This window comes from Phalacrocorax carbo, chromosome 7 (assembly GCF_963921805.1).
Source record: "Phalacrocorax carbo chromosome 7, bPhaCar2.1, whole genome shotgun sequence".
NCBI classification, from domain to species: Eukaryota; Metazoa; Chordata; class Aves; order Suliformes; family Phalacrocoracidae; genus Phalacrocorax; species Phalacrocorax carbo.
This window is the reverse complement of record NC_087519.1, coordinates 51,163,328-51,177,292: the sequence shown is the minus strand read 5'-3', so window position 1 is coordinate 51,177,292 and position 13,965 is coordinate 51,163,328. Positions and strand designations below refer to the sequence as shown.

At 48.0% G+C, this 13,965-nt stretch overlaps 1 protein-coding gene across 2 annotated transcripts in view; it reads left to right on the top strand.

The window, feature by feature from the left end:
- Nucleotides 1-11,092: 11,092 nt before the first annotated feature.
- The window catches only part of PLD1 (phospholipase D1), an 80,959-nt gene continuing 78,086 nt past the window's right edge, over nucleotides 11,093-13,965 (top strand). The window contains exon 1 of one of the 2 annotated variants that reach the window (XM_064457999.1): nucleotides 11,093-11,313. The gene's annotated coding sequence lies outside the window, so the exon portion shown is untranslated. Of the gene's footprint in view, nucleotides 11,365-13,965 lie in introns of both variants that reach the window. The other variant, XM_064457998.1, reaches the window with a different exon arrangement.

Here is a 13,965-nt window from a genome sequence, read left to right as displayed (position 1 = left end):
GCCACCAGCACCTCTTAACCCTCGCAGCTACAGGACCTCGTCCCGAAATCCCAGCTGGTTTCTGTGAAGGGGCACCAAGACCAGCAGTAGCAGAATAGCTGTTCTGCTCTTGGTGAGGAGGATGAGGATTTCAGGGCTGCGTGCCTGCCTGAGCTTTGCGCTGTAAAGCTTGCTGTACCTGTCTCATTGCGTCACGTACAAGACCCTTTAGAAATGCAAAAGCTTAGGAAATGAACCAAAGAAAAGAGCTAAAGAATTATCTCAATTACAACAGCATAACCCTGGGGAAGTTAATTTACATTTACATCCTTTTAACAATCCAAATTTGGTTCAGAACAAGGAAGTTTGGGTTTTCTCTGTAAAGGGAAATTAAAAATCAGCAGGTCAGGATAATAATCAATATACCAATATTTACTGCTAATTTGAATCTTATAAAGAGCCTCTAAGGAGCCTCTCGCTTTAGTTTCATGTAATTCCAAGCATTCCTCTGCTTAGAGAGAGCCCACAGGAGCTAGGAAATAATTCAGACATAGTTGGCTTTTTAAAGTCTCTGTAGCATCACTAACATCTTTCCTTTGATAACACTTCTGCCTTCCAAAGCTCCGTTCCAAATGGGACTGATGAGGCAAACGCTCCGTCCAACAAACCGGGGCTTATAAGAAAAAAACAGGAAAAAGCAAAAATTCTGGAAAAAAAAATTCTTACAATCCCAAAGGTAGTAAGTATTCCTCTGGTAACGTCATACAAGCTCTTTGCTTTCATTGTGAGCCTCTCCCTGTTGGATTCGCAGCGAGGGTTTGTAGCTAAAGCTGAGGCAGAGATGGTTCATGATAAACAGAAGCTCCTTAGAGACCGTAGCCATGGCATGTGAGAGCTGTTTACCTGGCACGATGAAGCACTATTCTGTTTATCTTCAGATGTTCCTACAGGAACAGAAGGTATTACCGTAGTAAATAAGGCCCCTTCACCCCCAGGAATATGGTTGGGTTTTATTTTTCCAGACTCGTTGCCCTTCACTTTGAGCTGCAGAAAGCCCAGCCTGTGATTTCTGAATTACTCCTTCATCCATCTTCCCACGAGGACAGACGCTTCCCAGTGCAGAGAGAGCCAGAAACTTGCTGACAGCAACTGGGGTTGTTGTTTCCAAAGCTGACCTACCCATCGCAGCCAGAATGAAGCCGGCACCCTCGGTGCCAGCAGCGTCTGCAGGACACTGATGCCTTCTCCAGAGCAGGACCACCTTCTCCCCAGGGAGAATTGTTGTTGGCGTAACATGTTTGTAGCAGCAAAATTTAGAGGGAGGAGGCTCTAGCCTGCTGCTTGAAGTCTAGTGTACCGCACAGCTAACGCTGTTGGTGTCTTTGATTGCCTCAGACGTGAAAGATAAGGTCACTGAGAGCTCTGGGAGGCGCTTTGGGGGCTGGAGGTCGCTCCTAGGATCTGTTCCTGGGCTCGGCGGGGGAAAGGCCTTTGATTTCAATGAGATTAGGGCTGGGTGCCTCCCACTGCTCATCACACCGGAGCCCTGTTTCTCCCTACCTGCCACAGCAAATATTTTGATTGCAAGAGCCAAAGCAATTGTGTTGTGTACTTTATCATATGCAATCCCCGAGGCACACTGCTGATAACCATCAAACTCATTTCAGACCTGTGGTCCTGTCCCATCCATCCTCCCCCCTGCTCCTGCTGGAGTGCTGCCACCAGCCAGGGTGGCACTGGGTACCACCATGTGCCCCTGCTCCTCCTAAAGGAGACTCGAATGGGACAAGCTGGCTTACTCCGCGCTCCGGAGTAAACCGGCTTGCGTGGTGGTGGCTCCCAGGCCGCTGCAGTGACAACGTCCCCTCCGCATGGCGGGGGAAAGCGAAGTGGCACTTTTAAGAAGTGGTAATTTTACCACTGAATTTACGCCTTTGAAGATCCCATAATACCTAATTCACCCCGTCGGGTGGGATTCAGCGCTGAACTGATTTACGGTGTAGCGCGGCGGGCTGTGTGGAGCGTGTGTATTCAAATAACATCAGCCCTCTGTATCAAACACCATTCCACTTCTGTTTAATTAAAACACAATTAGCAGGGCTTGCAATTTTCTTAAATGTGCCCAATCTTCTATGAAATGAATATTAATCTCTGTTCAGTGTGCAAGTCAGTAAAGTGACACGTGGAAAATTACACGTTCTTGACTCAGGAATGCAAATCGGAGAATGACTTCATGTTCCTGAATGCGAAGATCGGCGTGCCAGCTGCGCTGAGTGCCTGACCCCGGTAAAGATCACGCATAACTTTAAATTGTCATTTCATGCATGCAGACGGAAGAAAGGGAGCCCGATAGCTTTATGTTGCTTAGCTTCCCATTTAATTCGGTTAGGGCGGTGCGAGTATCTTAATAACATGAAGCAGAGCTCTGATCTCTGTTCTGGCTGCGTGTTTCCAATAGACACCCTAATGCCTTTCTCATGGCCGGAGTGGTTAACAATCCGTATTTTCTTGCTATTAATTAGGAGTTGTATTTCATTCCCTGGTAAAGGGCGAGCCTCGCAGTGTAGCTGACAAGTTTGCAGTCCTAGCTTTGAATCATGCACTGGATTTTATCGAATTGCTTTATCTGGAGATAAAAGCAACAAACGTGAGTATAGAATGAATACTTTTTTTTTTTTTTTTAAATTGCAATTGTATTTTTAGGTCACAAAAATGAGGTGGCATTCAGTCTTTCCTGCTCTTACCATTTCCTCTGCTATTGACTTGAATGTCCTTTCTTTTCCCTTGCCCAACTGCTTGCTCCCAAAATCCTGCTGAAAAGTATCTGGAGAGTGAACCAGGGTCTCCGTATTTGATAAGCGTGTCCCCACAGCGAATTATATAACAGCATTTTGTACACTTGTATTTTTCCTCTCCCCCAGTGCATTCCACACACCTACACAGTCATGCTAATTAGATCATGTAACAAACTTATACGTGGCAAAAAAAAATCTGTTCACAGGGTGTTGCAAGACAGAGCTGGATTTGGAAAGCAGCCATTCATGAATTTTGTTTTGTTTGAGAAAACCCAAAGGATGTTATTTTACTGAAGATGAAGCAAACCCCGTGTAATAGGAGCTGTTAATCTAAGGAGATGAATTATTTAAGTAGTCCTCAGAGAGCCCTGATTGAAGGGCTTGCTTACATGAGGAAAAAAAAAAGTTGAGAGTTTAACAGAGTCACTAAAAAAACAAACTAATGTTAAGTTAAACTTGATTAGTTCAGTTAAACTTAACTGATCAGTTTAAACTGAAGTGTGTTATCGACATTATTTTCATACTAAGTCCAAAGCACAGCACTACAGTCAAGAAAATTAACTCTATCCTAGCTAAAACCATGACTAATCAAAACTATTTTAATCTATAATATATACCTACAAAGGAGCTAAGTAGCAAGGAACTTTGAGCATCAGGTGTCTTTTAAATGCAAAGAAGTGCCTACCTGGAAATGGTGATAGGGTCAAAATGCGCCTCAATTCTTTTTTTTCCTGGATGGTCTTAAACTGTGCACAGCACCGTAACCCCGGGGTTCACGGGGTAATACAGGAGGGTGGCAACGCAGCCTCCTCCGACATACCACCTCAGCGCTGCAGCCTTATGCCTGTGTGCTCATTTCTAGGGAGCAGAGTCATCCTGAGCGCTCTACGCATTCGACAGCAATGTTTAACCGGTCCTGGGTTTTACGATGCTGTTGGCAACGTGAACAGCGGTCAGGTAGGGATCGCTTCCTAACTGCAGTTCAGGTGCTGAACGGTTCGCCCACCGTCGCGCTGAATCGCATTTAAACCTGTACATCTATCGAGTCGGCTCTTAAACATAACCACAGTCATTTTCATAATGGTCTAGGCAGGCCGAGAGCGTTACCAGGTGAGAGCACTTCTGCAAAGCTAACGAAGGCAGCGACGTGGGGCGTGAAAACCCGACATGTTGTGAAACGCACGGGCGAAGGAGCTGAGGTCGTGGCGGGGTGGTGGTGCGGTGGTCCGGGCAACCCCAGATTGCATCCAACTGCCATTAATGAAGTATGACGATAACTTTCAGCTATATCCCCGATCGACACTAGATGTTGCTATGCTGCTACTCATATAAGCTATACATTAGCGAGGCTTTTAAACTGTATTTACCGCAATTTCCTCTTTCCTGTTTCTGTTATTCACTGTATTGTGAACACTGGGTGAGCTGCCACTTTAATTTACTTTATTTTTTGAAGTTTCGATTTTATTTGTATAATATCAAGTTTATAACCCCCTCGAATGTACGCATAAAACTTTACAAGCAACAGAGACTCTTATAAGTGATAACATGAAGCAATTCCTATATGAATGTCAAATATTTACTTAAACTCTGCTTCTGGATTTTTTGCAATCCAAGGGGAATGACATTGTTAACGGGACGATTCCGGGAACAGACTGACAGCTGCAAGGCCACGGAGGGAAGTTTGTTTATAAGGGGGGAAAAAAAATACATAAAAAAATTTTAAAAACAACTGTTTAGCCCTGCTGGGTTTCAGGCTTTCTACTCCCACATGTTTGAGTGGGAGAAAGGACAAATCTTAGGACGTTGATTTCCCCATAGCAACAGAAAACGGAAATTACTTTAACCCCATCTAGTGACAGATGACTCATTGCTCAGCCTGCTGCTATTTTCCAAGCACTAAAACAATACAGCTGCAAAGAAAAGGCCAGCCTATATTATCTCATAGGCTGAGCGCTGGGGCTCGTGGGAGAGGGCAATTCTCTGGCTGCCTTTTTATTGAAGACAGAGCAGGGGCCTTTTGTTGATTCTTTTATTGAATAGGGTAAATGTGCCCGCTTGTTCTCCGTCCCCGCGCCGCTGGAGGGCAAACCCGGAGCGTCCCTGGGGTGGGGCTGACGCAGCACCCGTGGGGGGAGCTGCTGATGGGTGTCCTACTGCTTGGGCCTCCTTGCCCTGCACCCGGTGGTCCCACGGGGCACTTCCATGCTTTCGGTTTAAACAACACCCCCCTCCTTGAATTACGTGCAATGAACTGTGCGTGCAACCGGGGAACGATTCGTTCGCGAACGCAGCCCGGTGAGGGGACGGCAGGTACGAGCGGGGCTTCCAGGCCCCTACATGTGAAATAGCTGCCTGATGGCAGAAGTGCATTTCTGTATTGCTGGGGAAGTCATAGCAAGATCCCACGGGAGAGGCTGAAACAGAAATATTCAGCTTTTGAAAGCTTAATTATCCCAGGTGAAAGGGTAATTAGGGAGAGGGGTTTCTGAGCAAGGAGGGTTTAAGGACTCCCAGGGTGATGAGGTGTTGCTGTGAAAGACCAGCTTCAGCCCAACTTGTAGGGTGAAGAGGTAAGGTCTGTGCTTAGGTCAGCCTTAACAGCCATATCTATCTTCTCGCACCTTGCAGCGGAGCTGCACGGAGCTACCAGCTCATCTGAGGAGCGCCTCTGTTGAGCATCTCCAGCACCTAGACAACGACTCTTGCTCAACACCTTCTGGACATGGCAGAGAAGGGCTGTTTTGGAGAGGAGCTGGTTCGAGCTCATGGATTCGAGGGTGGTTCTTCATCTGCCTCTTTCCACCAGCAGCTCAGCGCTGCTATAAACTCTGGTTTTCGCAAATCCTGGTAAGGATTTAGTAAGGCTCAGAAGTAAGGCTAGTAAGGCTTACTGAGCCTCAGATGCATTTTGCACGTAAAATATTGCACCACTGAATGGAGAAGGTATTAATGCTATCACTGAGATGATATACTGAATAACTGGCCAGTCAGCACCACTTTATTCACCACAAACTGGGAGCAGACATCACAGTGTTGGGAAATTCAGGACCCCAGGAAAACTACATGCCGGGATGGTGTCACGGGATATGTCAAACATTTTCGTTCTGGGAAAGACAGGCTGAACTGCTGTTACAATAGCTGAGTCTTTGCTCAGTCTTGTCATTTGTTTGCTGGTATGATTAATTTTCCGCTTCCTAACAGCGGAAAATCAGATCCATAAGTTTCTGTTCGGGTAGTGCGATTAACAAAAAGAATAACTCTTACCAGGTTGTTCTGGAAAACAGACGCTGGGCTGCATCAACGGCGCAAAGATTACCTTCGTGCAGGAATCGACACATACCAACGCAAACAGAGGGCTTTCTGGGCTCAAACCCAGACCTTGAACAGGGCGCTCTGGGCTGTGCGGCGCGCTGCTATCTGTGCCTCGGTGTGGGCTTGTTATCTGGGAACACCCCAGGCTTGGCTACAGCTGTCCCAAAGCCACAGTTTCAACAGCAGCTCAAGCGGGGTGCTCAGAGCTGCTGCCCCTGCCTCGCCCTGTCCCTCTCGGCTGCTGCTTCAGCCCCAGCCCTTTGTGACCAGCTCTGACTTCTGGAGAAAGAAAAGGGATGCTTCAGTCAGGAGGTGCTTCTGGGCTCTGTGCTGTTATCACATTGCTCTTCCTTCTTCTGATCCTTTCCTTACAGCTTTGTTCAGTGCTGTCCTATACTGCAGAATGTCCCCCTCTCAAAAGTGCAAGAGCCCTGCGAACCTGCCGGCTGTGGGGAAGGAGAACCAGAGATCACAACAGCTTATTCTTGAAATAGAAAATATGACTTTTACCATCTACACTTACGCCAGCCTGGTAGATCCAGAGAAGGATGTGGGGATTCAGATTAAACTCCATCTTTTGAGAATTCATCCATCAGCATCCTGGTTTAGAAGCCCATGAATTACGGCACTAAACAAAAAGATTGCTCCTTTCAGAGGAGAAGCAATTGCTAAAATGTCCGTGTAGAAAATGAGATTATCAGTTTTAATTCAGGCATGCTTTTTTGCTTTAGTGTTCTCTCCATTTCTTCAACTAGGAAATGTCTACATTACCTGGAAAAATATCTTTGTATTGTGCTGCTTGAGGGGAAAAGAGCTAATTATATTTGTAAAAGTGGGAAATAATGTCTAAGAGGTCTTTGTAAGGCCGTGATTCTGACTGCTGGTGTCAGCTTTACTGCCAATAAGTGCAGATGGTAACGAATGAGCTACCACCAACCATCCTTTATTGTCCTAGGGCCCCACTCAGCTCATAAATGTCTTCATTGGTTATTTTTTCCAGTTATTTAGTGTTTGGTTTGTAAGTGCAACACTCCCGTTGATGCTGTACCCCAAACCAGGAGAGCAGGGTAAGTAATGGCAGTTTCTCAGGCAGCTCTGTGTGTGCCGAGCCCAGAGAGGCTGCAGAGGACACGCTGCAGCAGCCACAAGTGAACCAACATCAGTAATGAAACCAAAACCTCCACAGTCGGGTTGCTTGCACAGAAATACAGCTTTGCAGCAAGAACCTGTCCTGCTGGGACCTGTGTAGCGCAGGGCCAAGACCAGGCATGGACCAAAGGGTCTGGGTTTGCAGGGCTGGCGGCTGTGCAGGTGAGTTTGAGCAAGGTAATGAAAGGCGGTTCTTCACCCAGTGACTTCTAGGTAATGCATTCAGACTTTCCAGAGAACATATTGGAATAATCTCCCCAGGGAAGGGGTTGGCTCGGCCACGTTGGACACCTTCAAGAGTCGTCTGGGCAGGGCGCTGGGCCGTCTTGTCTAGGCTGGGCTCTTCCCAGAAATGTTGGACTAGATGATCCCTGAGGTCCCTTCCAACCTGGGATTCTGGGATTCTGTGATATTGCACTGATTTTTGCATAGCCAGAGGACAGCGTTTCTTCTTATAGTCAAGGACATAATAGTCTTTTCCATAAGAATATAAACTCTTTCCCCCAAAATAGTATTTGAAGCTTTGGGCAAAGGTAGTGTCCACCCTTTGATTTATCAGCCTGACTCCTGTGCTGTGTTCGGTCCTTCACAGTCATCCTTAGAAACACTTCCTCCGCCTCTTTCAGCATTTGAACCCTGCGGTAACTTACGTAAACCACAAACAACTGCCGTACACTTTTTATCAGTAATTCTTAGTTCATACCAACAGGTTCTTGTTTTAGCAGCATCCTCAATTTCTGTTTAACAGCTCTGCAGCGTGCATTGCCCCAAAGCCTCATCCTTGGGCAAAAGCAGCAGGCAGAGGAGCCCTTCGCTGCCGCCGGGCAGGTGGAGGCTGGGGTCCAAACCCTCCATCTCCTTTTTACAAAGCTACTTTCTTAAACTCTGCCAGGATTTCATCCCCCTTAAGCCACAAGGGCTTAGCTGTGCCTAGTTCTCTGGCCAGCCAATGCTCTCTCCTTAAGTAGCCTTTATACTTCCTAGTGAACCTCAAGGCTAGTTTCCCTTTGACTGCAGAGTCCAAGAAATACCACCCCTTTCTGATTCTTATCAAAGCAAAAAGAGTTTCTTCCTTGGTGACTAATTCTCCTAAGCACATTCGAGTTTTCCTACCGCAGCCTGCTAACTTCCAAGCAGAGTTGCCTATAAAAATTTCCTTCTCTTAATTTCAACACGTTTTTCCCTTAACCAGAGCAATGAAAACGGTCGCAGGCGGCTGGCTTTCCTGGCTCGCCTTTCAAGGAAGGCTGCAAATTCATGTTTCCCAAGAACTACAGTTCCCAGAAGACATCTTATCTTCCCCCGAACCAGGAACTGGTGCCCGCTGGCTCTGTCACATCTTTCGAAAGGCTTCCTCCTCCCCACACAGCGATGACCACCGAGGAAGGGACGAGGCCTCCTGGAGCAAGCTGCCCAGCGCGGGCAGGCTGGGCAGGAGGGGAGCGTGGATGGGGAGAGGCAGGTCCTGCCGCCGCCGGTCTGCATCCATCTCAGCACAGCCTCTGCTCGTTCAGAGCCCCGCGCAAAGTCAGCGGGAGAGCATCGTAAGGTCACCGAAGGCACCGCTCCCGCTTACGTAGAACTACAAAATCCCAAGCAAAAAGCATGGTGTTTAAAGGGCTGGCTGGTGTTAAATGACATGTTTTAGGGACCGCGTGAGAATGGAAGAAGTGCCCTCCTCAGCTGTGTGTCTCCACTAAAGTAATCTTTCAGTGTGTCTGTTAGGAGTGCACAAAATCCTCTTCTTTAGCCCCTGATCAGACCTTTGTGGTACCGCTTGAACGGCATGCTGCAACGCCGGACGCCTCGCTGGCTCCCTCCTCCCGCGGGAACAGTCTTAGGAAAGATTTTAAGAGGAAGGACTTAACTCCATGGCCCTGAGCAGTCGCTGTACCATTTCATGTGATGTGACTCGGTGCCATGCTTGGTCACTTAACGAGCCTTAGGGCTCCTAATTAAAACCAGTCCTTGCCCAGCCTCTCGCTGCGCGAGTGCTGTCTCAGTCAGCAAAGCCATTACCAGCTGGTACCACCCTAAAAACCTACTTGCACAGGGGCTGTAATCTCCTGAAGTCGTCTCTGCATTTTGCAATCAGAAGTCAAAAGCGTTCCTTTTATGACATCCTTCTAAAGTCTGCTTTTCAAAACGCTGAACGCTCAGGACTCTGCCTGGAGTCGCGAGCAGCCTCACGAAAAGCAGATAGCAGAGGACATCATCGGCAGCTTAAAAGGCCCGAGGCTGGTATTTGCATTGCAGAAAGGTTAGGCTCAGCTTCCAGCAAGCCCCAGGAGCTGGGTAATGGGCAGCATCATTTCTTCAGTGCTTTAAAAATGCAGTGGGATTTGGGGTGCACGTGCGAAAAATCAGTCTGGCGTTTCAAGAATTCCACGCTTTTCCCCATCTAGGCAAGACAGGAGGACTTAGCTGCTCACCGATAGCCATAGGTTACAGAAATAAATACTGACCTTCAAACAAATACTACTAATAATATAAATACAGACAGAAATGCAATAAATCTAACTCTTGTCTGATTTTTTTCCCCCTGGAATGTACTCTTTTTCCACAGGGTTTTTGCTCAGGTCTCTCCCGGGGAATCTCAGCATCCCATTTCATCACTAAATGAAGCCTCAGGAGAGATTTGCTGTGTGGGTTCAGCCTGAACCACCAGCCTGACAAAAGCTGCTGTGTCAGGAACTAGAAGATGGAAAGGAAAGTGATTCAGAGCGAAGACGAGACCACTTTTCAGAAACCCTGAATCAAGCACTTCTGAAGCGTTTACAAGAAATATCCCCACTTGCCAAAAGTAAACCTGTGAAAGGTATCGCACCCCTTCCACTTGTGACATTTCCTTGTCCCCCAGAGGAGGAAAATAACAAAATACAGTTGCCGCAGAGAGCAATCGGAAACCGCTCGTTTCTAATTGCTGCTGGCAGGGAAGCCTTGTTGTGCTCCAATTTTGGTGAAGCAAGTTTTAGTTGCTGGACCACCAAGACTGCACAAACCTTTGCTACCTCAGCCCCAAAAGGCTGTCGTTTCAGTCAACGTCGTTTCAGTCAACCTCGTATGTGATGCTGGTGTTTACACCAAACAACTAGCCAGCTGGCTGCGAGTAGCTGTGCACCGCGGCATATGGTGGCTGGGTGACATGCACCCAAGGAAAGGCACGGAGGGGCCGTGCAAGCAGGGCTATTTGCAAGAAAAATCAATATTTGGACACCTAAATATGCCGCAAGCATCTTACCTGATGATCGTGGGGAAGGAGTGTGCTGCGTCCCGGGTTTATTCTTAGAAAGCCTCCTGGGCCCCCCACGGGACCGGGATGCTGTATGTGCCCGGCTCCCCTGATACCGGATGGGCAGCAGAAGAAAAGCAGAGCTACCCTGGCAAGGTATTTTAGCTAATTTGAAATAGCCGAGTGGTTTCACCCTGGGCAAGCGTGCTCTATCGGGGACCAGGCGTTTTGAGCCAGAACTTGCAATCCTGAAGCAGCTTTTCCTCTGCTGTCACTGCGGAGCTCCTCTCTTCCCTGCCTCTGTTTACCTGTTTGTAAAGCAGTGAGAGTACCCTCACAGCACAGACCTGTTAAAAATCGTGGTGAGAGTGGCTGGCCAGAGCCCTAGTTTTGCCTGTATTTTCTGAAAACTGCAGGGGATTTTTCCTTTCCTTTTAATGTGATCAGATGCAGGCATATTACACATTTTCTTTTTTTCCCACTGCTCTGAGATAAAAAGTCACTTCTTCCCACCTTTAAAGCGTTAAAAATTGAACCAGGTAATTAAAAAAGGAGGGGGAAAAAGGCCCTGAACCGCTTGCTTTTTGGTTCTTCATTGTAACGCTAAAGTGACGTCAGAAAGAGGAAACACCTCAGAGCCGGAGCGGCAACAAGCGATCCCGCACTGCTGCTGGCGTGTCTTCACTCATCCCTTAACTTCACCCATCTTGCGGGTCAGCTGCCTTCCAGAGGTGCTACGGTTCTCCCTGCAGGCTCCAGAGGGGCTCCAGAAGTAGCTGCCTCTACGGCGCAGTGCTGGAATTTCACACCGCTGGGCTGCAACCCACGGATTAAGGCCGGAGCACGGTGTGTTGCATCGTTTCTGGGGACTTTGCAGTGAATTTAGTTCAGACCCAGGTAAGCGCCGGCTGGCTGGAGCGGGAGTTTGCTGGGGCTGGCTCAGCGGGGCACTTGTTGGCGTGAGGTTTTGGGAATGCCACTAACAGCAGGAGAAACTGATGTGAAATCGTCCTCTCCCTCATCAACCTAACTCCATTCCTGACTCCAAAGCCTGGTTTTGCTTTAAATGCAGGACTAACAGGGCTGGCAGGAGATAAGGGTGTTTGGATCTGGGATGGTCAGTTTGCTCACCATTACTTAAGTCAATACTAAACACAGAAGCGCAGCTCTGAATTACACCCAGCTGCAACCTTCACTCCCATAAACCAGCCTGGGGATGTTTGGTTACTGGGACAACCCAAAGATTGGGAAACAGGTGTCTTCTGAAGCAGCGTTTCTGTTCTGACATCAATGTAAATTCCAAGTAAATGCTGGTTGTTTGCATATAGATATGCCTGGAGAGATGCCAGTCATGATGCCGTGAGCCCAAATAAACGCCACCCCTTCTTGTATGAGCACAGAAACCTCCCGTGTCCTCGGCTGGAAATGGGGGCTGTAGCTGTGGAGCAGGTGCCGACCAAACACCTCGCACTCGTGTCGTTCGTCTACGTGCGGGAGAGCCAGGAAACTCCCAGCAATGACCTTCCTCCAGCTGATCTGGGATAACTGGGTATCCAGGTACCCATTAGGGACCGGCAGAAAGTCAAAAATCAAAGAAAGTTAAAAAATAAAGAAAGCAAAAACCAAGTGGCCCATCTCTGGGTGTGTGTTACAGGCTGCTGTACGTGGTACTTATAATTAAACTGCTGAAGAACCGGTTCTGGTTTAGGTTTATGTTCCCTCTGTAAGTGTGGCAGAGGGTAAAATAGGGTAATTCGGAGCTTCGCGGCCACTTTCGTTTAAAGGTTTAATAATGACTGACACCTCTAAGGCTGCATGCCACCGGCTGCTCGGTTTGTTAGTGTTCTTTATATATTTGTTATTAATTTTCAGAAATCTGTAACGGGACACCGATTGCCAGCTGAGAGAGCGCAAAAACTGGATGAAATGAAAAAAAATTTCAATGCTTTTCCTTTAACATTTTCCTCTATTGAAAGAGGACCTGATGGATTAGCCAGGCAAATAGGCGGTGTGGTACACGTAGGTAAATACCGTGCTGTGCAGCACACGGATCCCAAACCTCAGATAAACCCTTGTGTCCAGTTATTTCCCTGAAAAGAGACTTCCACGTGAAGGCGACTCATCGCGTATCGTACCCGTGGGTATCTGTGTCTGCTGAGCGTGCTGGGATTTGTAATACTCTGGTCTTCCCAGATTTATGGATGGAAGGTGAGAATATACCCCTAGCAGGGCTCTCCTGAGGTCTGTGCAGCTCGTGTAGGGGAGTATAGAAATGATTGCACGGGCTCTCCTGGGCTTTGGCCTGCAAGGTTTATGTTTTTCTTTAACTGGGTGGGTTGTTTTGGGGTTTCCCTACTTGTTCTTCCTTTTTCGGTTTTCATCCTATGGCAAAGGCTGGTTTTGTGTGTTTTGCTTGGACTGTGCAAAATGACTGGGAGTCTGAAAAAGAAAGAGGAATGGAGACTTCAGCAATTGGTTTTACTGGAGGCTTGAGCCCACTGGGGGCAGAGTACTGGGGGACTGGGACTGATGGCAGCTTTGAGTTTGGTTCAAACTCAGGAAAGGCAGTGCGCAGCATTTCTTATTGCCTTTTTGCATGTGTGCTTGTCAAAGAGTAAAATAACCTTTTTTGAGACTAGCTTTATGCTACCTGATAGTTTTTTTCCAAAGGAAAAATAAAACCTTTCCAGCATGCCTTCTGTTGGGGGGGTGGCATCTGTTCCAGCCTGCGTTTTCCTCCCGTGTGTCCGCACCGCTGTGCTGTGGAGTGCTGCAGGGTGTTATGGGTCCCTTCCAACTTGAGATATGCTACTGTGATTTTGTGTCTGGTCCTTCTCTGGGGGACTCGCTGGTCACCTCAGACCACTGCATTCAGCTGTGCCAGCTGCTGCTCCTGCCTCCCCTGCAGAGCCTCTGGGTTTTTCCAGCTCATGGTGTCAAAACCTTCGTTAGTTGTTCAACCCCCTTTTTTCTTTTGTCTTGCGGCCCATCCAAGGGACCACGACATGAGCATCCTCTTGCCTCCAGCCACCCTGCCCGTGGGCAGCCAGCGAGCTGGTGTGGGGGGGACACGCAGGACACGGGGCGGGGGCAGGAGGGGACAGGGCCACCCTGGCTGTGAAGCTGCACGGCCCCGGCACCGCACGGGGCCTTCTGAGGAAGCACTCGCCTCTGAGCAGCACATTAAGGAGCAAAGTCCAGCTGCCTCCAGCTTGGCACTGTCTTCTCTTCTCTGGAGCACTGAACAAACTCCTCTGAGTGAGTCACCTTCTGATTTACCTGAGTCAGAAGCCGGGGAGATACTAATGCAACAATGATCGCTGTAAAACCCTGGCTCTCCATCGCCAGGAGGATGGAGGTGAAGTGGTATGAGAAGTATTAGGCCAGTTTTCTAACAAAGTTTTGAAAGTTGCAACGGGGTTCAGATAAAAAGGAAAACAAAGCAAAAGCAGCTGCGTTACTAGTTGCTGTGGGGGAAGTGGGTGTCTCAGCAGGGCT